Here is a 27,588-nt window from a genome sequence, read left to right as displayed (position 1 = left end):
CGTATCTGTGGTTAGGTGGACCTTGCTACAGATGGCGTTGCGCAGTGCACACTTGATTTTATCGGATACTTGGTTGTGCAGGGAAGGCACGGCTCTCTTGGAGAAGTAGTGCCGGCTGGGAACAACATACTGTGGGACAGCAAGCGACATGAGCTGTTTGAAGCTGTCTGTGTCCACCAGCCTAAATGACAGCATTTCATAGGCCAGTAGTTTAGAAATGCTGGCATTCAGGGCCAGGGATCGAGGGTGGCTAGGTGGGAATTTACGCTTTCTATCAAATGTTTGTGAGATGGAGAGCTGAACGCTGGCGTGTGACATGGTTGAGACGCTTGGTGACGGAGGTGGTGGTGGTGGTGTTGGTGGTACATCCCCTGTTTGCTGGGCGGCAGGTGCCAACGTTCCTCCAGAGGCGGAGGAAGAGGCCGAGGCGGCAGCAGCAGAATAGGCCGAGGCGGCAGCAGCAGAAGAGGTAGCAGGGGGAGCCTGAGTGACTTCCTTGGTTTTAAGGTGTTTACTCCACTGCAGTTCATGCTTTGCATGCAGGTGCCTGGTCATGCAGGTTGTGCTCAGGTTCAGAACGTTAATGCCTCGCTTCAGGCTCTGATGGCACAGCGTGCAAACCACTCGGGTCTTGTCGTCAGCACATTGTTTGAAGAAGTGCCATGCCAGGGAACTCCTTGAAGCTGCCTTTGGGGTGCTCGGTCCCAGATGGCGGCGGTCAGTAGCAGGCGGAGTCTCTTGGCGGTGGGTGTTCTGCTTTTGCCCACTGCTCCCTCTTTTGCTACGCTGTTGGCTCGGTCTCACCACTGCCTCTTCCTCCGAACTGTGAAAGTCAGTGGCACGACCTTCATTCCATGTGGGGTCTAGGACCTCATCGTCCCCTGCATCGTCTTCCACCCAGTCTTGATCCCTGACCTCCTGTTCAGTCTGCACGCTGCAGAAAGACGCAGCAGTTGGCACCTGTGTTTCGTCATCATCAGAGACATGCTGAGGTGGTATTCCCATGTCCTCATCATCAGGAAACATAAGTGGTTGTGCGTCAGTGCATTCTATGTCTTTCACCGCTGGGGAAGGGCTAGGTGGATGCCCTTGGGAAACCCTGCCAGCGGAGTCTTCAAACAGCATAAGAGACTGCTGCATAACTTGAGGCTGAGACAGTTTCCCTGGTATGCATGGGGGTGATGTGACAGACTGATGGGGTTGGTTTTCAGGCGCCATCTGGGCGCTTTCTGCAGAAGACTGGGTGGGAGATAATGTGAACGTGCTGGATCCACTGTCGGCCACCCAATTGACTAATGCCTGTACCTGCTCAGGCCTTACCATCCTTAGAACGGCATTGGGCCCCACCATATATCGCTGTAAATTCTGGCGGCTACTGGGACCTGAGGTAGTTGGTACACTAGGACGTGTGGATGTGGCAGAACGGCCACGTCCTCTCCCAGCACCAGAGGGTCCACTAACACCACCACGACCATGTCCACGTCCGCGTCCCTTACTAGATGTTTTTCTCATTGTTATGGTTCACCACAACAACAAATATATTATTTGGCCCAATGTATTGTATTCAAATTCAGCGGGATATAAATTTGAGGCCTAGTATTTAGGCGCTGGGTGACCGGTATGGATTTAGTGACAGAATTAGACTTGGAAATGCACAGAAGCGTGTGTGTGTGAAGTTATTCTGAATGACCCAATGTGCACCTTGAATATTATATACCCTTTTAGGGATAGATTTCAAATAGCTCTGATATAGCAGAAACCACTAAATTATGAAATTGTTAAATTGGGAATTGTATTTAAACCCAGAACAAAAAATGTGCTTTGACGGACACTAAATAACTTTCCCAGCCACAACAGGACAGCGTTAACGAGAGATTTAGCAGGATATAAATTTGAGGCCTAGTATTTAGGCGCTGGGTGACAGGTATGGGTTTAGTGACAGAATTAGACTTGGAAATACACAGTAGCGGGTGTGTGTGAAGTTATTCTGAATGACCCAATGTGCACCTTGAATATTATATACCCTTTTAGGGATAGATTTCAAATAGCTCTGATATAGCAGAAACCACTAAATTATGAAATTGTTAAATTGGGAATTGTATTTCAACCCAGAACAAAAAATGTGCTTTGACGGACACTAAATAACTTTCCCAGCCACAACAGGACAGCGTTAACGAGAGATTTAGCAGGATATAAATTTGAGGCCTAGTATTTAGGCGCTGGGTGACAGGTATGGGTTTAGTGACAGAATTAGACTTGGAAATACACAGTAGCGGGTGTGTGTGAAGTTATTCTGAATGACCCAATGTGCACCTTGAATATTATATACCCTTTTAGGGATAGATTTCAAATAGCTCTGATATAGCAGAAACCACTAAATTATGAAATTGCTAAATTGGGAATTGTATTTAAACCCAGAACAAAAAATGTGCTTTGACGGACACTAAATAACTTTCCCAGCCACAACAGGACAGCGTTAACGAGAGATTTAGCAGGATATAAATTTGAGGCCTAGTATTTAGGCGCTGGGTGACAGGTATGGGTTTAGTGACAGAATTAGACTTGGAAATACACAGTAGCGGGTGTGTGTGAAGTTATTCTGAATGACCCAATGTGCACCTTGAATATTATATACCCTTTTAGGGATAGATTTCAAATAGCTCTGATATAGCAGAAACCACTAAATTATGAAATTGCTAAATTGGGAATTGTATTTCAACCCAGAACAAAAAATGTGCTTTGACGGACACTAAATAACTTTCCCAGCCACAACAGGACAGCGTTAACGAGAGATTTAGCAGGATATAAATTTGAGGCCTAGTATTTAGGCGCTGGGTGACAGGTATGGGTTTAGTGACTGAATTAGACTTGGAAATACACAGTAGCGGGTGTGTGTGAAGTTATTCTGAATGACCCAATGTGCACCTTGAATATTATATACCCTTTTAGGGATAGATTTCAAATAGCTCTGATATAGCAGAAACCACTAAATTATGAAATTGTTAAATTGGGAATTGTATTTAAACCCAGAACAAAAAATGTGCTTTGACGGACACTAAATAACTTTCCCAGCCACAACAGGACAGCGTTAACGAGAGATTTAGCAGGATATAAATTTGAGGCCTAGTATTTAGGCGCTGGGTGACAGGTATGGGTTTAGTGACAGAATTAGACTTAGAAATACACAGTAGCGGGTGTGTGTGAAGTTATTCTGAATGACCCAATGTGCACCTTGAATATTATATACCCTTTTAGGGATAGATTTCAAATAGCTCTGATATAGCAGAAACCACTAAATTATGAAATTGTTAAATTGGGAATTGTATTTAAACCCAGAACAAAAAATGTGCTTTGACGGACACTAAATAACTTTCCCAGCCACAACAGGACAGCGTTAACGAGAGATTTAGCAGGATATAAATTTGAGGCCTAGTATTTAGGCGCTGGGTGACAGGTATGGGTTTAGTGACAGAATTAGACTTAGAAATACACAGTAGCGGGTGTGTGTGAAGTTATTCTGAATGACCCAATGTGCACCTTGAATATTATATACCCTTTTAGGGATAGATTTCAAATAGCTCTGATATAGCAGAAACCACTAAATTATGAAATTGCTAAATTGGGAATTGTATTTCAACCCAGAACAAAAAATGTGCTTTGACGGACACTAAATAACTTTCCCAGCCACAACAGGACAGCGGTAACGAGAGATTTAGCAGGATATAAATTTGAGGCCTAGTATTTAGGCGCTGGGTGACAGGTATGGGTTTAGTGACAGAATTAGACTTGGAAATACACAGTAGCGGGTGTGTGTGAAGTTATTCTGAATGACCCAATGTGCACCTTGAATATTATATACCCTTTTAGGGATAGATTTCAAATAGCTCTGATATAGCAGGAACCACTAAATTATGAAATTGCTAAATTGGGAATTGTATTTCAACCCAGAACAAAAAATGTGCTTTGACGGACACTAAATAACTTTCCCAGCCACAACAGGACAGCGGTAACGAGAGATTTAGCAGGATATAAATTTGAGGCCTAGTATTTAGGCGCTGGGTGACAGGTATGGGTTTAGTGACAGAATTAGACTTGGAAATACACAGTAGCGGGTGTGTGTGAAGTTATTCTGAATGACCCAATGTGCACCTTGAATATTATATACCCTTTTAGGGATAGATTTCAAATAGCTCTGATATAGCAGGAACCACTAAATTATGAAATTGCTAAATTGGGAATTGTACTTCAACCCAGAACAAAAAATGTGCTTTGACGGACACTAAATAACTTTCCCAGCCACAACAGGACAGCGGTAACGAGAGATTTAGCGGGATATAAATTTGAGGCCTAGTATTTAGGCGCTGGGTGACCGGTATGGATTTAGTGACAGAATTAGACTGGGATATGGCCAAAAAATAACCACACTATTGCTGGTTAAATGCACTTGGTGACGGGCGCAGCTTGCCCCTGATTTAGTATATGGCCAAAAAATGAACAGACTATTGCTGGTTAAATGCACTTGGTGTCACAGCTTGACGCACCACACTACTGAGGGTTAAATGCACTTGGTGACGGGCGCAGCTTGCCCCTGATGTAGTATATGGCCAAAAAATGAACAGACTATTGCTGGTTAAATGCACTTGGTGTGACAGCTTCACCCTGATGTAGGCTTTAGCCAAAAAACAACCACACCATTGAGGGTTAAATGCACTTGGTGACAGGCGCAGCTTGCCCCTGATTTAGTATATGGCCAAAAAAATGAACAGACTATTGCTGGTTAAATGCACTTGGTGTGACAGCTTCACCCTGATGTAGGCTTTAGCCAAAAAACAACCACACCATTGAGGGTTAAATGCACTTGGTCGCAGCTTGGATGCACTTGGTCGCAGCACCGCACAAGACACAAAATGGCCGCCGATCACCCCAGAAAAAAGTGACTGACAAACGGTCTGGGCAGCCTAAAAACAGTGAGTGAGCATTTGAATTTCAGCAGCTCAATGATGCACAGCTGCAGATCGATCGATTAATCAAGTGAAGTCCTTTGGAGGAGTTAATCTGCCTAATCTCGCCCTACTGTCGCATCCGCAACCTCTCCCTACGCTAATCAGAGCAGAGTGACGGGCGGCGCTATGTGACTCCAGCTTAAATAGAGGCTGGGTCACATGGTGCTCTGGCCAATCACAGCCATGCCAATAGTAGGCATGGCTGTGACGGCCTCTTGGGGCAAGTAGTATGACGCTTGTTGATTGGCTGCTTTGCAGCCTTTCAAAAAGCGCCAAGAAAGCGTCACAAAAGCGCCAAGAAAGCGACGAACACCGAACCCGAACCCGGACTTTTACGAAAATGTCCGGGTTCGGGTCCGTGTCACGGACACCCCAAAATTCGGTACGAACCCGAACTATACAGTTCGAGTTCGCTCATCCCTAGTTACTAGTAGTGACATATTCCTTTTAAGTAAATCATATAATATTACTAAAACCATTAAAACTGAATGTTATTCTCCTTTGTTATTTCCTTTTATTCTTCCCATACTGTAATCACTGCAGACTAAAAAGTGGGTATGCTCATGGTCTCCATAGGCTTTACAAAACTTTTCCCTGTGGCTTCAACCTAATATTAAAGGTATTTTTTATTATTATTATTTAATATAAAGGTATGACCCTAAATAGGCCATGCCCAAAACTGGACAGCCTTTAGTGTAACATGTATGATGCAGTCACACAACTTAGAAGCTGGAACAAGCATCATATCCCTGCAATATTTCTGTGACACCACTCAAACATTGACACAGCTCCTGGCAATAACCTAGCCCATAGGAGAAGATCTGTCAGGCTTGTAATTTTATCTCCAAACTACCTAATTTGGTAGATCTCTCAGGCTAGACAGAGTCTGAGGGAGATTTGAGGATGATTATGATGAAAGATTTGAGTCCATCATCAACTACATCCTAGATTTAGGACTAAAAATAGCTGAAATCACCACAATTTGGCATGTGTATTATAACACATTTTTAACATATTGATTATGGTCAGTAGAAAACTGTACTCTCATGTCATTTATTCATAGTAGTTCCAATTAGATGTTGTCAGAAATAATTACATGGCATGCATCACCACATGTACAGGGAGTGCAGAATTATTAGGCAAGTTGTATTTTTGAGGATTAATTTTATTATTGAACAACAACCATGTTCTCAATGAACCCAAAAAACTCAATATCAAAGCTGAATAGTTTTGGAAGTAGTTTTTAGTTTGTTTTTAGTTTTAGCTATTTTAGGGGGATATCTGTGTGTGCAGGTGACTATTACTGTGCATAATTATTAGGCAACTTAACAAAAAACAAATATATACCCATTTCAATTATTTATTTTTATCAGTGAAACCAATATAACATCTCAACATTCACAAATATACATTTCTGACATTCAAAAACAAAACAAAAACAAATCAGTGACCAATATAGCCACCTTTCTTTGCAAGGACACTCAAAAGCCTGCCATCCATGGATTCTGTCAGTGTTTTGATCTGTTCACCATCAACATTGCTTGCAGCAGCAACCACAGCCTCCGAGACACTGTTCAGAGAGGTGTACTGTTTTCCCTCCTTGTAAATCTCACATTTGATGATGGACCACAGGTTCTCAATGGGGTTCAGATCAGGTGAACAAGGAGGCCATGTCATTAGATTTTCTTCTTTTATACCCTTTCTTGCCAGCCACGCTGTGGAGTACTTGGACGCGTGTGATGGAGCATTGTCCTGCATGAAAATCATGTTTTTCTTGAAGGATGCAGACTTCTTCCTGTACCACTGCTTGAAGAAGGTGTCTTCCAGAAACTGGCAGTAGGACTGGGAGTTGAGCTTGACTCCATCCTCAACCCGAAAAGGCCCCACAAGCTCATCTTTGATGATACCAGCCCAAACCAGTACTCCACCTCCACCTTGCTGGCGTCTGAGTCGGACTGGAGCTCTCTGCCCTTTACCAATCCAGCCACGGGCCCATCCATCTGGCCCATCAAGACTCACTCTCATTTCATCAGTCCATAAAACCTTAGAAAAATCAGTCTTGAGATATTTCTTGGCCCAGTCTTGACGTTTCAGCTTGTGTGTCTTGTTCAGTGGTGGTCGTCTTTCAGCCTTTCTTACCTTGGCCATGTCTCTGAGTATTGCACACCTTGTGCTTTTGGGCACTCCAGTGATGTTGCAGCTCTGAAATATGGCTAAACTGGTGGCAAGTGGCATCTTGGCAGCTGCACGCTTGACTTTTCTCAGTTCATGGGCAGTTATTTTGCGCCTTGGTTTTTCCACACGCTTCTTGCGACCCTGTTGACTATTTTGAATGAAACGCTTGATTGTTCGATGATCACGCTTCAGAAGCTTTGCAATTTAAAGAGTGCTGCATCCCTCTGCAAGATATCTCACTATTTTTGACTTTTCTGAGCCTGTCAAGTCCTTCTTTTGACCCATTTTGCCAAAGGAAAGGAAGTTGCCTAATAATTATGTACACCTGATATAGGGTGTTGATGTCATTAGACCACACCCCTTCTCATTACAGAGATGCACATCACCTAATATGCTTAATTGGTAGTAGGCTTTCGAGCCTATACAGCTTGGAGTAAGACAACATGCATAAAGAGGATGATGTGGTCAAAATACTCATTTGCCTAATAATTCTGCACTCCCTGTATATGTGGTTCCTTCAATAGCGATATGTATGATGGGCTGAGATTTCAGTATAAGATCATGCCGCAGAGTGCCGCTTGCGTTCCAGTGTGGAACTCACCACGTGATTATGCCCCGCTGTTCTCGCAGGATTTGCGGCATGGTTTCCAAAGTAGGAGGAGATGGGCTTGTTCGGGGCTGGTGCGTTCCATGGCTGACCGCATGCCGGATATCTGGTATGGCCAGCGCAATCCTCCGTGGAGCTGCTTGCCTCTGCCAGCCGCCGCAGGATTACTATGTCAGATGCGGCCATGATCAACTATCTATGTGTCTGCTGTATCTCTCCCCCGCCCTATATGGTGATATATGTGATCAGTATGAATGTTGTAGTGTCCGGACACTGACTGGACCGGAAGTGAACTTGTGCGTTCCAGCGTGGAACGCACCGTACTTCCGTTTCCTGTCTTTAGGCGTCTGTGACAGACTTGTGGATATCAATCCTGTGTGATTAAATGCTGCTAATATATATGGATTTCTATGTTTTATACAAGTGTATGTCCAATAAAAATTTTATGATTCTATATTACATGCTGTTCTGAGTTTAGTTTTGGGTAATTACTTATAGTTAGTTAGGACAGCTATATACCGGGCGTTCTTTCACTCTGCGATTTGGGTGTGTCTATACATAGACCAGCATTTTATTTTTGCATTCTTTAGCAGTGCCAAGCTTCTGGTCCACATATGTTACTTCCAGATGCTATGCAATAGACGTATAATAAAAAGAAAAAGCATTCAGGACAGATTAACATATAATCAGGTGATGGGAAGGATTTTGTTTTGTTGTTACTAGCCCCATATGCAGAATTAAATTTACAGACCTGGGGTATTGTGTCTTTGCGGAAAACCTGTTTCAAGAATGTAGCTGTTCCCAGAAGAAATACTTAAATTATTTTACCAGAAAGTACTGCAGTCACCAAGTGTTTTCTTTATTTGAGAAATGTTGCCTCTGCCAGACAGACAAGCATAGGGCCAGAACAAGTAGACTTAAAATATGTAATGCATCATTCAAGCAGACCAGCAGGCAATCCGGTGGGCATCACATAAGTAAATGTGCCATAGAAGAAGAATATTCTACCTAGCATCAGCGGAAATGTTATATCATAACATGTCAACTCTTTTGTGGCAATTTGTTATAGTTTCAGTAGTTACTTAACCCCTTAAGGACCGTGATATTTTTCACCTTAAAGGGGTTGTCTGGGTTATTTTTTTGTTCTTTCTATGTTCCTAGCTAGGCAAATGTAACAGCTTTCCAATTAACTCACTTTATCTCCAGTGGCTGGTTTATCAGATTTGACTGTGATGTAAGCTTCTCTCCCAGCTCTGATAAAGTTAGTTTACAAGCTTGGGACCTGTAGTTATACAGCTGGACCTGTCATTATACAGCTGGGACCTGTAGTTCTATACTTACAAGCTGCTGTTGATTCTCCCAGCACTCAGGGCAGCTCTTGTATCCACTCCCTTAGCAGTGTCATTTTACAGCTGGGACTTGTAGTCCTACACATACAACATGCTGCTGATTCTCCCAGCAGGCAGACATGTCACTCAGGGCAGCACTTTTATTCACTCCCTTAGCAGTGCAGGGGAGGGGCAGAGATTGTTGTTATTTCATGTAAACAAAGGGCCAGAAAATAACCAGGGAAATTAGGAAATATATATATATATATATTTGCATAAAACTTGCTTAGCTTAGTTATATATTGCTGCCCATCATATTTTCAGTGCTATATATATTTTTTTTCATAACTCGGACAACCCCTATAAGGACCATGTGTCACTTTGGTAATGTGGTAATAACTTTGGAGCACTTTTACTTATACAAGCAATTCTGAGATAGTTTTCTTGTGTCACGTTGTACATACATGATAGTGGTAAATTTGAATTGATATGTTTCACCAAAAATTTGTAAAAGCTAGCAATTTTTTTAATTTGAATTTCTCTGCATGGATGCCTCCTAAAATAGTTATTTCCCATATTTCCACTTTATTTTGGTATTATTTTAATTTTTTAGGACGTTAGAAGAATTTGAATTTTAGAATCAATTTTTTTTTTTTAAATTCAAGAAAATTTCCAAAGCCCATTTTTTAAAGGACCAATTCAGTTATGAATTCATTTTGAGGGGATTACATAATAGAAACCATCCATAAATGACCCCATTTTAGAAACTACACCCCTTAAATTATTCAAAACCGATTTTACAAACTTTTTAAATACTTTTGGTAATCCACAAGCGTTAAAGAAAAATTTTTAAGATTTTTTATTTTAATACATTTCTCCTGAAATGCAGAAAGGGTTAACAGCCAAACAAACCAAAATTTTATTACCCTAATTTTGCAGTTTACAGAAACACCCCCTATGTGGTGTAACGGGATTAGCTCATGGGATCACAGTCTCCTGGGATAGACGGGCGCTGTTGGCACACAAAACACAGTCCAAGCAAGTATGGTGCAACTGGCCTCAGTCCGTTTTATTGGCTTTTGCAGACAACAGCATTAAATAAAACAGTACAAAATAAAATAAATACCTGGCCGTCTGACAGCTACCTCTGTACATCAAGCAGTTCCTAACTAAAGGAAACTGAGTCTTGTAACCAGCACCATAAACAAAACACACAGTTGCTTTTTACTCATCACAGTTTCCCAGGAGCAGAGACCTCAGCTAGTAATGTCTGGCCTTTTATAGTATATCCAGCTTCTCAGGTGATTAGCCACAGTTACCACAAATACCTGGAGAGCTAATTGGAGCAAGGACCTACCCAACTCTCACTGCTCCAAGAAGTCAGGCCCGTCTAACCAGGTTTTTGATAAAACCTTACATACAGAAAAGTTTTCCTTGCTGCTTCAACTCCCTGGCTGCTATTTAGAATGTATAAGACAGGAACCTAGGTGAAATGTAGACTCCTACCACTTTCCCCCTGGTCCTGTCATAGTGGTCACAAACTGTTGTGTGGGCACACGACAGAGGTCAGAAGGAAGGAGCACCATATGGTTTTTGGGGGCAGATTTTGCTGGAATGGTTTTCAAGAGCCATGTTGTGTTTGAAGAGACACTAAAATACCCCTACAGTGAAAACTCCCAAAATGTGACCCCATTTTGAAAACTAGGGGTGTAGTGAGTGATTTGATCCCACATGTGTTTCATAGAATTTAGAAACACATGACTGTAAAAATGAAAAATTACATGTTTTCAACTATAATGTTTGCTTAGCTCCAGATTTTTTATTTTTACAAGGGGTAATAGGGAAATGCACCCCAAAATGTGTTACTCACTTTCTCCTGAATACAGCAACACCCCATATATGGTCATTAATTGATGTATGGACACAAAGCAGGACTCAGAAGAGAAGGGGCACCATATGGCTTTGGGGGGAGTTTTCAGTGGAATAATTTTAAGATGCCATTTTGCATTTGAAGACCCTCTGAAGCACCCCTACAGTAGAACCCCCCAAAAGTGACCCCACTTTGGAAACTACACTTCCCATAGAATTTTGGCCCTACAGGTATTTCATCAACTTTAGCAACACTTGGCCGTGAAAATAAAAAATTACATATTTTACAAGAAAATAGGTTCATTTTTTTTCATTTTCAAAAGGGGAAACAGGAGAAAAAGCACACCACATTTTGTTATCCCTTTTCCTCCTGAATATGGCAACACCCCACATGAGATAACAAACTGTTTTTTGTTTTTTTTGCACAAGGCAGGGCTCAGAAGAGAAGGAGCACCATATGGCTTTTGAAGGGCAGCTTTCACTTGAATAATTTTCAGGTGCCATATTGCATTTGAAGACATCCTGAGGTACACTTGTAAGTGGAAGCCCCCAAGCAGTAACCCCATTTGAGGCCTAGTTTGGTGATTTATACAGCATTGCCCGACAACTGCAGAGGCTCTGAGGTTAAATAAAAAATAAAAAAAGGAATGCCCCTATTTTAGAAATTACACCCCTGCAGTATTTACCAATAGGTGTAGTGAGCATTTTGATCCAACAAGTCTTTTGAAAAATTAATATGCCATTTCAGTGCCCAATATGTTGTGCCCAGTGTATGTCAGTGTGAATATTAGACCCTCCCATTATTATGCTGGGCTTCCTGGTTTTATAAACACCCTACACGTGGCCCTAATCTTTTGTCTGGATATACAATGGGGCCCAGGAATATAGGAGATCCAACAGGTGTTTTGCTAAATTAATATGCCATTTCAGTGGCCAATATGTTGTGCTCAATGTATGTCAGTGTGAATATTTAACCCTCTCATTATTATGCTGGGCTTCATGGTTTTATAAACACCCTACACATGGCTCTAATCTTTTGTCTGGACATTCAACGGGTCCCAGGAGTATAAGAGCACCATGTGCATTTGAGGCCCAATGTGGTGATTTACGCATCTTGTGCTGACAACTGTAGAGTCACTGGTTTAAAATAATAAAAGAAACCCCAGAGAGCTGACCCTAACTACACATCCAAGGTATTTATTAGGGGGTGTATTGAGTATTTTGACCCCACAGGTGTTTTGCAAAAATTAATGAGCAAAGGACTGTGAAAAATAAAAATTGTAAGTTTTCAACAGATATGGCATTTCAGGGCCCAATATACAGTGCCCACCATGTTAGGTGGGTTCTACTAGGTACGGAAAGGTCATACATGTGGAGGTAAAGTCTGCTATTTGACTTTTGCTGTGTAGATTTTGATGGATTAGGCTTAGGGGGTGCCATGTTGAACAGTCTCTGGGGACCAGTACAGACATTTTCTGACAAACATACGCTTATTTTTCTATGAACTGAGCTGTGTCAGGACTAATTTTTTGCAGGATGAGTTGCCATCATCATTGGTCCTATTTTGGGGTAAATATGTATAACTACAGTGAGGATTTGAACACCCGGCGATTTTGCAACTTCTCCCACTTAGAAATCATGGAGGGGTCTGAAATTTACATTATAGGTGCATTCCCACTCGCGATTTTGCAACTTTTCCCACTTAGAAATCATGGAGGGGTCTGAAATTCACATTGTAGGTGCATTCCCACTCTGAGAGACAGAATAACATAAACTAAAAAACAGGAAATCACATTGTATGATTTTTAAAGAATGTGTCTTGTACTGCTGAACATAAGTATTTTAACACATGAGAAACAGCAAGAATATTTGGCTCTCAAAGACCTGTTACTGTGCCTTTAACCCCTTAAGGACCAGGCTCATTTTCACCTTAAGGGCCAGGCCATTTTTTGCAAATCTGACCAGTGTCAGTGAGACTGTTTTTTCATCACATATTGTACTTCATGACACTGGTAAAATGGAATTAAAAAAAATCATTTTTATTTATAAAAAAATACAAAATTTTCAAAAAAAATTCAAAAAATTGCAAATTTCCAAGTTTTAATTTCTCTACTTATATAATACATAGTAATACCTCCAAAAATAGTTATTCATTTACATTCCTCATATGTCTACTTCATGTTTGGATCATTTTGGGAATGCCATTTTATTTTTTGGGGACGTTACAGGCTTAGAAGTTTAGAAGCAAATCTTGAAATTTTTCAAACATTTTCCAAAATCCACTTTTTAAGGACCAGTTCAGGTCTGAAGTCACTTTGTGGGGCATACATTATAGAAACCACCCCAAAATGACCCCATTCTAGAAACTACACCCCTCAATGTATTAAAAACTGATTTTACAAGCTTTGTTAACCCTTTAGGTGTTCCACAAGAGTTAAAGGCAAATGGAGATAACATTTCAGAATTTCAATTTTTTGGCACATTTTAATCTATTTTTTCCGAAAACAAAGCAAGGTTTAACAGCCAAACAAAACTCCAAATGTATTGCCCTGATTCTTTAGTTTGCAGAAACACCCCATATGTGGTCGTAAACTGCTGTACAGGCACACGGCAGGGCACAGAAGGAAGGGAATGCCATATGGTTTTTGGAAGGCAGATTTTGCTGGACTGGTATACCATGTCCCATTTGAAGCCCCCCCTGATGCACCCCTAGAGTAAAAACTCCCCAAAATTAGCAAAAAAAAATAGCTGTTTTTGGACCGTTCTTATTTTTTGTTATTTAAATTGTTGATCTGACAGGTCGTGTGCTATTTCTATAGAGCAGGTTGTTACGGATGTGACAATACCAAATATGACTACCTTTTGGGGGGTTTTGTTTCAGTTTTACATAATGAAGTATTTTTGAAAAAAAAAATGATTCTTTAGTGTCTCCACATTCTGAAAGCTATATTTTTTTGTATTTTTTTTGGGGCATCTGTCTTATGTAGGGGCTCATTTTTTGCGGTTCGAGATGTCGCTTTGATTAGCACTATCTTGGCTTGCATTTTGGTCGCTTGCTACTCCACTTTTTGTGATGTAAGGTGACAAAAATTGCTGTTTTGGCATTGTTTTTAGTGGTTAGGTCATGTGATATTTTTATAGAGCAGGTTCTTATGGACACGGCAATACCTAATATGTAGAGTTTTTTTATTTATTTTAATTTAACACAATAACAGCATTTTAGAAAAAAAAATCATGTTTTAGTGTCTCCATATTCTGAGAGCCATTTTTTAAAACTTTTTGGGGCGATTGTCTCATGTAGGGGCTCATTTTTTGCAGGATGAGGTTTCGATTTGATTGGTACAATTTTGGCGTACATACGACTTTTTTTATCACTTTTATTGCCTTTTTTGGGAAGTAAGGTGGGCAAAATTTCATCATAGTTTTTTTTTTTATGGCGTTCACCGTGTGCGGGGAAAGTAACATGGCCGTTTCATAGATCAGGTCATTATGGATGCTGTGATATCAAACATGTGTAGTGCATTTTTTTTATTTTATCTTTATCAGTGATAAATGTGTTTTTTTATTTTTACTTTTTTTTTACTTTTTTTGACGCAGACCCACTTGGTTCTTGAATATCCAGTGGGTCTGATGTCTGTATAATACTGTATTTTCACCATACACTTAGTCTGATCAGTCTTCTGCCTTTAGCAGAAGTCTGATCAGACTTAGCCTTACCATGGCAAGCTGGAAGCCTGTGAAGGCATCCGGTTGCCATGGTAACCATCACCCACTGCTACAACAGAGCAGCAGGTGATGGGGAGGGGGTCCCCTCCCTCTGTGATCCCGTCAAGTATCAGGGGCTGAAACGGCACAGCAGCCCCCGTTGGGAGAGGGAGCTCCCTCCCTGTTAACCCCTTACATACAGCAGACCGTGGCATGGAAGGGGTTAAACGGCTGACATCTGTGCCAGCACAGATGTCAGCCATTTCAAGCAGAGTGTCAGCAATGTGCTGATACTTTGCTAACTACTTTTTCATCCTGGAAATGAGATAGGGGGCCGGCACATAACGATGAGCCCTCTCACGAAAGCTGAACATAAACAGGACAGGAACAGAAGCAGTTAAGCACTACAGACTAACATGAACAAAAGACAGGATCAGAAGCTGTTAAGCATTGCCAGGCTAACATGAACAAGACAGGATCAGAAGCAGTTAGGCACTGCCAGGCTAGACATGGAAGAGACAGGATCAGAAGCAGTTAAAGAGGACCTTTCACTGCTCCTGACATGCCTGTTTTAATAGCCTTATGCATTCCCCATGTAATAACAATTCTGAAGCATCTATTTTTATGTCTGTATGTTGTGTGGTTCCTTTATTATTTCTACTAGAAGTTATGAATGAATTGCTAGAAGTCTGCAGTAAGAGTACAGAGGGGAGGCAACAAGTTGGGGATGTGCACCTGCACAGTCTGACAATGGCAGCACTGATTGGATAGAGTGAGGCTAAGCAAGTACACACACCCAACTTGTTACCACCCCTCTGTACCCTTACTGCAGACTGCTGGCAATTAATTCATAACTTCTAGTAGAAATAATAAAGAAATTACACAACATACAGACATAAGAATAGATGCCCAGAATTGTTAGTAGATAGGGAATGCATGGAGCTATTAAAACAGGCATGCCAGGAGAGGTAACAGGTCATCGTTAAGCACTACCAGGCTAGACATGGAACAGACAGGATCAGGAGCAGTAGAACTGCCAGGCAAGACAAGGAACGAGACACTGAACAGACAGATAATCAGGCAAGGCAGGATCAGAAGCAGTTACAGATGATCAAGCAAAGAATGGACAAGAATACATCAATGCTATATTAGGTGACACCACACAGAAGGGCAGATGACAAAACCCCTGGGTCAGCAACAAGGGGCTACACCCAGCAAGGCACAAGACAGAACTGACCACAAGCCCCACAGCTCACAGATAGAAATAGCTGTAATAACAAGGGCAACTAATAAGCCACACGCAGGAGCAGACTAGAGAATGTTAACCCCAGAAGTACCAGGAGTAACAAGAACCATAAAACAATCAGAAGTGTCAGTTCACACCAGTCACAGAATGCTGTAGCCAGCACGCCCCAAACAACAACCAGCATACACAGGAAAAAACTGTAGTCGGTACAAGGTTACAGGCAGCCAGCCTACACAGCAACAAGGAGCGACAGAACTGCACACTGCATCCATACTTAGACCCTGTTCACACTCAAGACTGCAGCCAGCACGCATCACATAACCAGCATACCGGTACATGGTAACGCCACAGCCAGTACATCTTAGCTACACAAATCCTGAAACTATGCTCAAACAGCGGCAGGCAGCAGTAAGATGCAACAACATGATGATGGAGACTCCTAAAGCTAGGGGGGTTCATGGGGAAAGAGGATACTTGATGGCCCGCCTCTGTGCCTACAAGTCATCTTAGTCACCGAATGCATCTATAATAATAAACTATGCAGTTTGTTATCTATTTACCTAGTTGTTTAATATAGACACATAGACTAGTTCATATGCTGTATTCTGCTTATCTGTAGTGCAGTCTGTCTACTGTGACATGCGTAACTTGTGTAGGGGGTAGGAGACTAGAGGCCCACCCTGGCTCAGAGGCCACCAGGACAGTCACCTGTTTCCCTGGCTCAATTTATGAATCAGTATTACTATAAGACCCCTTTACATCATAGTTGGAAGAACGTACAGTACATACAGATATACCTATGGTAAATCTTTTTTATTAAAAGGAGAATGGGATCTGTGCATGAGGGAGAAGGGAAATATTCCCTGAAGGAAAGTCTGTGAATGTTCCCCTTTCCTTAGGGCTCATTCACACAACCGTGGCGTTTTTTGCTGTGTGAAAATTGCGGATCCGCAAAAAACGGATGCCGCCCGTGTGCCTTCTGCAATTTGCGTAACGGAACAGGAAGCCATTATAGAAATGCCTATTCTTGTCCGCAAAACAGACAAGAATAGGACATGCCTTATCATTTTTGATACGGAACAGAGCAACGGATGCACAGAGTGCTGTCCGCATCTTTTGCGGACCCATTAAAATCAATGGTTCCGTATATATGGACCGCATGCGGCACGCAGAAAACTGCCCGTATACGGAAAGCAAAATACGTTCGCGTGAATGAGCCCTTATGCAAAGACCTAGTCTTTCATTGGATAACATGAGTTTGAATGGGGCTTTATTTAGCCTGTTAATTAGGATCATAAGAAAATTGTCTGAACATTTAATTAATTGTGGCAACTATTTGGTCTTTTTCCAAGGTTCAGTATGAGGAATGGAAACCCCTAGGTCAAGTGACAATTTCAGCTTTCGAAAGCTGCACTGCAAATAAAAAGCTTGTCTTATCACATTGTTATATGGCCTAACTGCTTACAAATTTGATAACAGTGGGCATTCCTGTCAGTATGAATCAGATTCTGCAATGTGACAAGAGGTCACACTCTTCTGTGAATAAGGCACAACACTTTCATCATGGTAATAGGAGGGACTTGCAGACTCCTCAGCTTTCTATCATAATCACTGGTAAGTATACACGTTCTCCAAAGCCATACTGTCAGAAACCACATTTACAGTACTTTGTCCCTTTTGAAAATGATTCATGATTTGGTTTGCTTATATGCAGTGAGACAAAACCCAGTCTGTAGTTACTTCGAAAAAGTGTTTGACATTTTTTTATATTTTTTATTTATGGTAACAGTTAAAGTTCCGCTTTTTGTCCTTGGTGCTTTTAATACTTTTACTGTGTTGTCTTACCAAAGTAAACAAACAATTGAAGCCAAGAAACATGAACCTCAAACCTTAAAGGGCTTCTGCAGTTTTTTTAAACTTATGACCTATCCTCTGGATAGGTCATCAGCATCTGATCGGCTGGGGTCCGACACCCGGGACCCCTGCCTTCTCACTGTTTACCGCAGGCCCAGTGATGTCACGACTAGGATCAACTGGCTTGGGCGGATGTCACAGTCGTTACCTCTGGCTGTGACCTTCTGTCTATGCTCTCGCTGCAGCTCCATTCCTGTGTGTTTGTGGTTCTTTATGGGTTAACTCCCCTGTGTGTCTATTATGAGTTAATCCTCTGTCTGCTCCATGGGTGTGGCCTCTCTGTTGCACCCATGGAACCTGTATATAAGGCTGAGGTTTCCTCAGTTCTGGGTCAGCTCTCCTGGTGTGTGTTGTCTTGTCCTGCTCCTTGTTTGTACTCACTCTCCCATGCTGCTGACCCATAGGATCCGTGTCTGTCTGTGCTCTGTGGGTTTCCTACTTGTTCATTCCTGTCCTCTTTCCTGTGTTTTGTTTCTGTTCTGCCAGTTATGTTTTAATCACCTAGTTTGAATTCATATGTCTCTGTTCAGCAAGCCCTTGCTGCACCTTTCTTTGCAGCAGAGTGCCATGGGCAAGGCCATGCAGTTTACTACTGGTGGAGCTAGTCCTTCTCTGCTCATTGTCACTCCTGTTTCCTTGCTATGAACTCCTGCTTGTGTTTTTAGTTGCCTGCTTGTATTTGCCTGTTTGTTATGTTTGCTTATGTACCGTCGGTACCTTCTGGTACCTGTTGTCTGTTTGCTCCTGTTGTCACTGTCTAGTTCACGCTCCAGAGTGGACCCTGGCAGCTCCCTGCGGCAAAGCCTAACCCTACCATCTGGGGCCCTAGTGAATACCAGGAGTTGCTTAGTCACGCCCCTCTGGAGTATTACTAGACAGTGGCGCAGTGGGGGTTTTCCTCCCAATGTGCGGACGGTACATAAAGCTCTCTATTTCCCTGTGTTTACCTCCTTGGATTCTGTTTGTACAAAAAACTCTTGTGTGTTTGTACCTGAGTTCCGTTTGTTTATTGCTTGACGACGTGGAGGTCTCTCCTGGGACCTCCAACTCGTGACAGCGGAGCTAAGCTTCATTTAAGTTAACAGAGCTTGGCCAGGCCATTGATACTAGTCGTGCTGTCACTGGGCTTGCAGTAAACAGTGAGAAGGCCATGGAACTACTGCCAACGCCGCTGCCTTTGCAAACAGCTGATCTGCAGGGGTCCCAGGTGTAGGATCAACATCAAGGGCACCTCGACTGAAGTCAGGCAGGAGGATTCCAAGAACTAAATTGTGCCCCAAAGGGAAGAATTGGTGCGCCCTTCCCATCACTGCAATTACTACTACAGTACACTCATCAGGCCAACTCTCTTACACACACCCCTGCGGCCCGGTCCCAGCAAAAATAAACATCATTTATTTACTCAGACTGTAACTGTACTTTAATTAAGAATATTATTTATTTAATTACTACTTTTTGTCACCACCACTCCCCTCCTCTCCTTTCTCTATGTGCATTTGCACGGCTGCTTCTAATTGTTAGGGCTTATTCACACGACCGTATGAATGGTTCCACATCCGTTCCAATTTTGCGGAAAGTGTGCAGACCCATTCATTTCAATGGAACTGCAAAAGATGGGGACAGCACACCATGTGCCATCCACATCAGTTGTTCTGTTCCGAGGCCCCACAAAAAACATAGAGTATGTCCTATTTAGGCATTTGTATAATGGGCCGCCTATTTTTATTTTCTTCCGCAAATTGTGGAAAACACATTGGCGGCATCTGTGTTTTGCAGATCAGCAATCTGTGGACCGTAAAACACTGTGCGGTCATCTGAATGTGCCCTTAAACCCTTAAGGACCTGGGCCGCACATGTACGGCGCAGATATCCGTGACTTAAGGACCAGCACCGTACATGTACGGCGCTGTGATCGGGCGGGCGCAGGAACTGATACCCGGACCCCTGCTGCATGCGCCAGCATTGGTGAAATCACTGATGTCGGCGAATTAACCCTTGATGTGCAGCAGTCAGCACTGACAGCGGCATGTGTGATGCGTGGAGGGAGGGAGAGAGCAACAGATAGACCTGCTAATAACCTTAATACAGTTCCTATATTTATGTGTTAAAGACAAAAGCAGAGTTATTTACTGTGACATCATGTTTTGGATGTCATATAACTGTTATTTTGTGTTCACAGAAGCAGAAAAAGATCATATGCCCTTAATGTAAGGTAAGCTCAGTGACACAGCAGAAACAACAGAAAGCATAGTGTTAATCTGTTGTTGCTGGGCGGAAGTCTAGACCATTCACAGCCAGCCTCACACACAGCCTGTCTGGGAATTCCCCCAGCTCCTGCTGCTAGAATCATTATTCACCAGAGACAGGAGCTGAAGAGACATTAATTCCACTGAGAGCTGAGTTTTATGGGAACAAGAGGCCAAAATAGGTAGTTAAAAGAGTTACATATGTACGTATATGTGTTTACTTACAGTTCCACCAATTGCAAATCAAATTGCAAATACAATGTGAAGATACAAATTGCAAGCATACAAACCAGATTGCATGCAAATTGCATACAAACTGCAAACTGCTCATACCAGATCATAAGCAATTGCAAACTGCAAACCAAGTTGAGAAAGCAGAACTATTAGTTAGACCTCAGATATACCTCTCAGAGAGATCATAAAGTGCTTAAATAATTTAAAGTGAAAGTACAGATTCTCAAGAGAGAAATAAATTCATCATTTTATGTTTAATGACAGGAATTACAGAGTAATAGACAGTCTGGCTAGATTAAAAAGTCAGATATCAAAATTCTTCTAATGCCATAGCGCAAAAGGCACTTCATAGTGCTGCGCCTGCCACAGGCCTTCTCTCTAGTCTGAGCGGCCCCAACACAGCATGAGTTTTCACACCCCTTAAGCCTGGTCAGACCTTCAAAAGAGAATGACATCCTTATCACACAGCTGGTTGGTACAAGAAGGAAAATGATTATATCAAGGGGATTGGAGGTGACCTTATCCATAGACTTCATATTTTTGCCATATTTCCTGGGTTAGGAAAATACAAAATTAACAATCTCTTCAGAAAATGTTTTGGTTCTAACACGCCTTCTAGGAAATCCGCAAGTCAATTGGAAATTCCCACTCTGAGATATAATGGTTCTCAGGCACCCTGTATTATCTTCCAGTCATATTTGGTATTAGCTGATGCGTAAAATTGTCCTGATTATAAATATGAACTTTATTTCTTAATTTGACCTATGGGTACGGAGAAACTGGCAAAGCCAAAATTCTGCCCTTTCAGGGCAAGAACTGCCCCTCTTCCAGTTACACAGGGCTGGGCTTGTGCGTGTCATAGCCACTCCCAGCTACAGAGTGGGTACAACACGGTGACCCACTCAGGTCCTGGTCCTTCACCTACCATCTGAAGTCGATTAACATTACGACTGGACACGGGCACACGCCATCTTGGATTATTTCTTGCAAAGACTTTATCTTTTACTGGACACTTCCGCGGTAATTCTGAATGCACAGACATTCTACTCCTTTCCATCTCTTACCTATTTCCATCCAACCAATCTGTTTGGCTGGAAGCTATATTTATCTGTCAGTTCTAATGTATATTTTTTTGTATAGTTTTTAAAGCAAAACTAACAATTTAATCTTACCAGTTTTGCCCTTATTACCTGATTATCTGGTCTATGCTAAGAACTCTGCCCTCAGAGAAAACATACTGCCGAATTTGTCTTATTTTTATACATTGTTAATTGGTTAGCTAGGTTGCAAATAACCGTTTCGTCCCTTTAGGATTAGCTAGCCAGGGTCTCTTCGCCCCGATTGAATACGAAGAGTGGTGGCAGCAAATTTGATTTTCAGTGCGAAATCGATACTTTTATTTTACCGATTGTACATACAATTGTGATTGGTTGGTGTGCCCATACATGATACAATCTTAAACATCTAGTGTGCTCACAGTGCATTTGTCTCCAAAAGTCTCTAGTGGACGAGATCTGTATGGCAACTGTGGCATAGTACGATGGGATTGGCGGGTTGTTGCCACAGATGGTGCCTGAAGGGAGGAGGAGGATGAGGAGCAAGAAGAGCAGGCTTTAAACTTTTCTCGGAACCCTGGTGTTGTCCGTGGATGGGGGGAGGAGGCCGAGAATGACATGCTCCACCGCTTCCAATTTATAGCAAATGGTGTCTTCATGCTCCAGTGTTTGAAGAGGAACCCCTGTAGAAAAAGCATAAAGGGCAAGGACCAGTACTGGGTGGCAATGTACTTAGACCCCCGGTACAAACACATGTTATGCGGACATGTTACCAGCATCACAGAATGCAGCATTTCCAGGCCTTGCTTCGAGAGATGCTGCATTCTGCTGTTGCGGGCAGTGGCAGAGGAATTTCCACCCACAGATAAACATTTGTGGGTACTAATCCTACAGCGCATGCAAGAAGAGGGCGGTTTGAAGATGTGTTGGTCACTATGGATATGAGATCATTTTTGCAGACAACCCATCGTCTGCCGTCCTCCAGATCTAGCATCAGGGAATGCCTAGACCGACAGGTGTCTGACTATATCGGGTTAACTGCCGATGTGGACGCTCTGAGAAGCGAGGAACCCCTTGACTACTGGGTGTGCAGGGTTGACCTGTCACCAGAGCTGGCACAATTTGCCATGGAACTCTTGGCTTGCCCCTCGTTGAGTGTGCTGTCCGAAAGGACGTTCAGCGCAGCAGGGGAGATCATGACCGAAAAGCGCACCCGCCTAGCTCACAACAGTGTGGACTACCTCACATTTCTAAAAATAAACGAGGCATGGATCTCGGAGGAAGTCAACACCTGTTACGGCCATGTTTAATTTAACTTTCTTATGTCAGCCCACACATATCTGCCATCACCATGAACAAATAATGGTCCCTGTCTTATGTAAATACAACGGCATAAAAAGCCTTTTCTATCTGGTGAATGCCTAATGTTTGGGGCCACGGAGGAATTTAACACCTGCGATGACCACGTGTTCAACTATTGTCATTTGTTTTTTGTTTTTCAAGATGGTGGATTTCGTTAGCCATGTTTTTAATCCAATTTTATATTTTTAGTTCTTTTAAACATATGTATTTGACATTTATTTGTACTGGCCTTCAGTAAAAATTGATATCCAGTGACCGTCTAATATACCTCCAGCCACATAATCACTTGTTCTTTTCTGTACTTTGAATATTTTTTGTGGCCTGTACTACACTGACCTGCATTAAAATTGTTATCCATTGAGCTCTAATATACTTCCAGCCACATAATTACTTGATCTTTTATGTACCTTGAATGCATAATTTTGGGGGCCTGTAAACTGGCCAACAGTAAAATTGTTATACGGTGACCGCCTAATGTACCTCCAGCTATATAATCCCTTGATGTTTTCTGTCCAGTGAATTAATCATTTTTTGGGGCCTGTAGTACACTGGCCTGCAGGAAAATTGATATCCAATGACCATCTAATATACCTCCAGCCACATAATCACTTAATGTTTTCTGTCTGGTAAATGCCTAAAGTTTGGGGCCTGTAGTCCACTGGCTTGCAGTCAAATTGATATCCATCGACCGTCTAATATACCTCCAGCCACATAATCACTTGAACTTTTCTGTACGGTGAATGCATAATTTTTGGGGCCTGTAATCTAACTAGCCAACAGTAAAATTTGCTATACGGTGTCCACCTAATTTACCTCCAGCCACATTATCAATTGTTCTTTTCTGTACCGTGAATGAATAATTTTTGGGGCCTGTACTCCACTGGCCTGCAGTAAAATTGATATCCAATGGCTGTCTAATATACCTCCAGCCACATAATCGCTTGATGTTTTCTGTCTGATGAATGCCTAATGTTTGGGGCCTGTACTCCCGTGGTCTAAAATCTAAATTTTCTAGGCTCCAGCAGGGCACATTTTTGACAGTTTCCCTTTAAGATGCATAAAAATGGCCCCTGATTAAAATACATATTTTTTGTGGGAATTTTTGCCATTGATCCCCCTCTGGTATGTCACTCTCCATGTCGTGGGACGATTTGTGCACTTCAAGTAAGTATTTGGTGGCTGCATATATGACCTGAAGGATTTTCAGGTTCGCCTGCCATTAAAGTGAATGGGGCCCGCTGCGAATTTGCGGTTCGCGAACAGTCCATCACTATATCACATTACCTAAACCCTCAGGTGAACACCGTAAAAAAAAAAAATATAATAATAATGTGTATAAAAAAAGCCATATTTTGTCACCTTACATCACAAAAAGTTTAATACCAAGCGATTGAAAAGTCATACGCACCCCAAAATAGAAGTAATCAAACCGTCATCTCATCCTGAAAAAAATGAGCCCCTACAAAAGACAGTCGCCCAAAAAATAAAAAAAATACGGCTTTCAGTATGTGGAGACACAAAAAAATATTTTTTTTCAAAAATGCTTTATTATGTAAAATTGAAACAAAAACCAAAAAAGTTGTCATATTTGGTATTCTCGCGTCCATTACAACCTGTTCTATAAAAATACCTCACACAAAAAATAAAAACGGTGCCAAAACAGCTATTGTATGTCACCTTGCCTCACAAAAAGTATAATATAAAGCAACCAAAAATCATATGCACCCTAAAATAGTACCAACGAAACTGCCACCTTATCCCATAGTTTCCAAAATGGGGTCACATCTTGCTTTGTTAGTGGAAAAAAAATGGATTAAAATGGAAAATCTGCCAAAAAAGTGAAATTCTGAAATTTCATCTCCATTTTCCATTAATTCTTGTGCAAGACCTAAAGTGTTAACAAAGTTTGGAAATGTAATTTCATTTTTTAAGGCGTTAGAAGGCTTAGAAGTTTAGAAGCAATTATTAAAGTTTTTAAGAAAATTGCCAAAACCCACTTTTTAAGGACCAGTTCAGGTCTGAAGTCACTTTGTGGGGCCTACATAGTGGATACCCCCACAAATGACCCCATTGTAGAAACTACACCCCTCAAGTTACTTAAAACCGATTTTACAAACTTTGTTAACCCTTTAGGCATTCCACAAGAATTAAAGGAAAATGGAGATCACATTTTTTAATTTCACTTTTTTGGCAGATTTTCCATTTTAATCCAATTTTTTCTATAACACATCAAGGGATAACAGCCAAGCGAAAATTAATATTTATTACCCAGATTCTAAGGTTTACAGAAAAACCCCACGTTTGGTCATAAACTGCTGTATGGGCACACGGCAGGGCGCAGAAGAAAAGGAACTCCACATGGTTTTTAGATGCCATGTCCCATTTGAAGCCCCCTGATGCACCCTTTACAGTGGAAATTCCCAAGAAATGACCCCATTTTGGAAACTAGGGGATAAGGTGCCAGTTTTATTGGTACTATTTTTGAGTACATATGATTTTTTGATCATTCATTATAACACTTTATGGGGAAAAGTGACCAAAAAATTGGTTGTTTTAGCACAGTTTTTATTTATTTATTTTTACAGCGTTCACCTGAGGAGTTCGGTCAAGTGACATTTTCATAGAGCAGATCGTTACGGATGTGGCGATACCTAATATGTATACTTTTTCTTATTTATTTAAGTTTTACACAATAATAGCATTTTTTGAAACCCAAAAAATTATGTTTTCATGTGTCCATGTTCTCTTTTTGATAGACTTTCCTATGTAGGGGCTCATTTTTTGCGGGATGAGGTGACGGTTTTATTGGTACCATTTTGTGGGACATACGCCTTTTTGATCACTTGGTGTTGCACTTTTTGTGATGTAAGGTGACAAAAATGGCTTTTTTTGACAGTTATAATTTTTTTATGGTGTTTATCGGACTAGGTCGATCATTTGACATATTTATAGAGCCGACCGTCACGGACGCGACAATACCAAATATGTCTATTTTATTTTTAACATTTTTTTTATTCCTAACTTGGGGATTTTTTTATTACATGTGAAACCTTTTATTTTATTTTATTTTTTTAACACTTTATTTTTTTTATTTTTTATTTTACACTTTTTGTCCCCCATAAGGTCATGCAAGACCTCTGGGGGACATTTACTTCACTTTTTTTTTTGTTCACCCCCCAGAGAGAAATGGACCACCCAGAGAGGCTGTACAGCCTCAGAGAAGGGCTGATCGAGGTCTCTGAAAGACCTCACACAGCTCCTGCACTCTCCAGTCCAGTGCTGAGCGCTTCCTGCTCTGCATACACAGCGCTCGGTTAGCGCTGTGTATGCAGCAATCCAGAAGGCAGGGACACCTGGGCACTGTGCCTGCCTTCTCTCTGGGTTGCCCTGCTGTCACTGACAACGGGCAACCCAATCAGCAGCTGCACGATTAGCCTGCAGCTGCAGTTTCTGAATGGACGTTCTGGAACGTCCATTCAGAAATAGAGAACCATCTCCCGGACGTTTTTAGTCTATGGGCGGACGGGAGGTGGTTAAAATATATAACACTATATAACGACTATATAAACTGACAAGGGTTTCTGCTGCACTGTACTGTATTTTTCTACCTATAAGATGCACCTAGGTTTTAGAGGAGAACAATAACAAAAAAATATTTTCCATTACACCTCAGGTCAGACACGCAATCAGACCCCAATGTTAATCAGACCTCAGATCAGACTCCCAATGCCTCAGATCAACCCCCCAACCTTTAGCCATCTATTAGCCCTCATGTCAGCCATCAGCCCCCTATGTCCACCATCAGCCCCCCATGTTAGACCCCAGCCCCCATGTCAGCCAACAATCAGCCCTCATGTCAGCTAACAATCAGCCAGCCATCAGCCATATGTCAGCCCCCAGCTCTCATGTTAGCCCCCAGCCCCCATGTCAGCCATAAGCCCCCCATGTCAGCCATAAGCCCCCCGTGTCAGCCATGAGCCCCCGTGTCAGCCATGAGCCCCCCATGTCCGCCCCCAGCCCTTATGTCAGCCATCAGCCCTTATGTCAGCCCCAGCGCAAATAAAAAATAAAAAAAAACATTTACCTCTCCTGCTCCTGGACGCCACCACTCCCATCGCGATCCTCTTCACCCTGCTGTCGGCTGTGTATCGCGGCGCACAGTGTGAGGTCACAGTGCACCCTCACGCTGTGTGCAGCCCTGCACAGCCAACAGCCAAGCCAAACATGAATTTTGCCTCTGTACTGCGCCTGCTTACCCTATCTACCAGAGCGAAACCCCACAGTAACCCAGAAGAAACCAACACAATCACAGGGAGAACATACAAACTCCAGGCAGATCTCCTTGGTTGGATTTGAATCTAGGACCCCAACAACTATTTATTTTACTCATGTAGCGCTGTACAGCATTCAAATGTATGGATTGCGTTGAGGTAAAATTTCTTCAGTAAAGAACTTCGGCATTTGGTTGTACAACTTGAAAATCATTTTAAAACTGCAATCCGAATTCAGCTTCGGTGCCAAGGTACCAGTTGGTACCAAAGATGACTTCAGATTACTTTTTTTTAAATAGTTTTTAAGTTGTACAAGCGAAGCTCTTCACCGAAGTCTTGCGGATCTATGATCCGAAGCATGCTTTGCTCAACCCTACTCACAATCTAAGTTCCCACACAAACACAAGGAGAATATACAAGCTACATGTAGTTGTTCTTGGGCAAGTTCGAACATAGGACCCCAACAACTATTATTTTTCTCACTTATATAGCACTGATATATTCCACAATGCTTTACAGACATTATCACCACTTTTAGTCCCTAATGAAGCTCACTATCAATATATCTTTCAA

The sequence above is a fragment of the Bufo gargarizans genome, chromosome 4, assembly GCF_014858855.1.
Source record: "Bufo gargarizans isolate SCDJY-AF-19 chromosome 4, ASM1485885v1, whole genome shotgun sequence".
Lineage (NCBI taxonomy): Eukaryota > Metazoa > Chordata > Amphibia > Anura > Bufonidae > Bufo > Bufo gargarizans.
Note: the sequence above shows the minus strand (reverse complement) of the source record.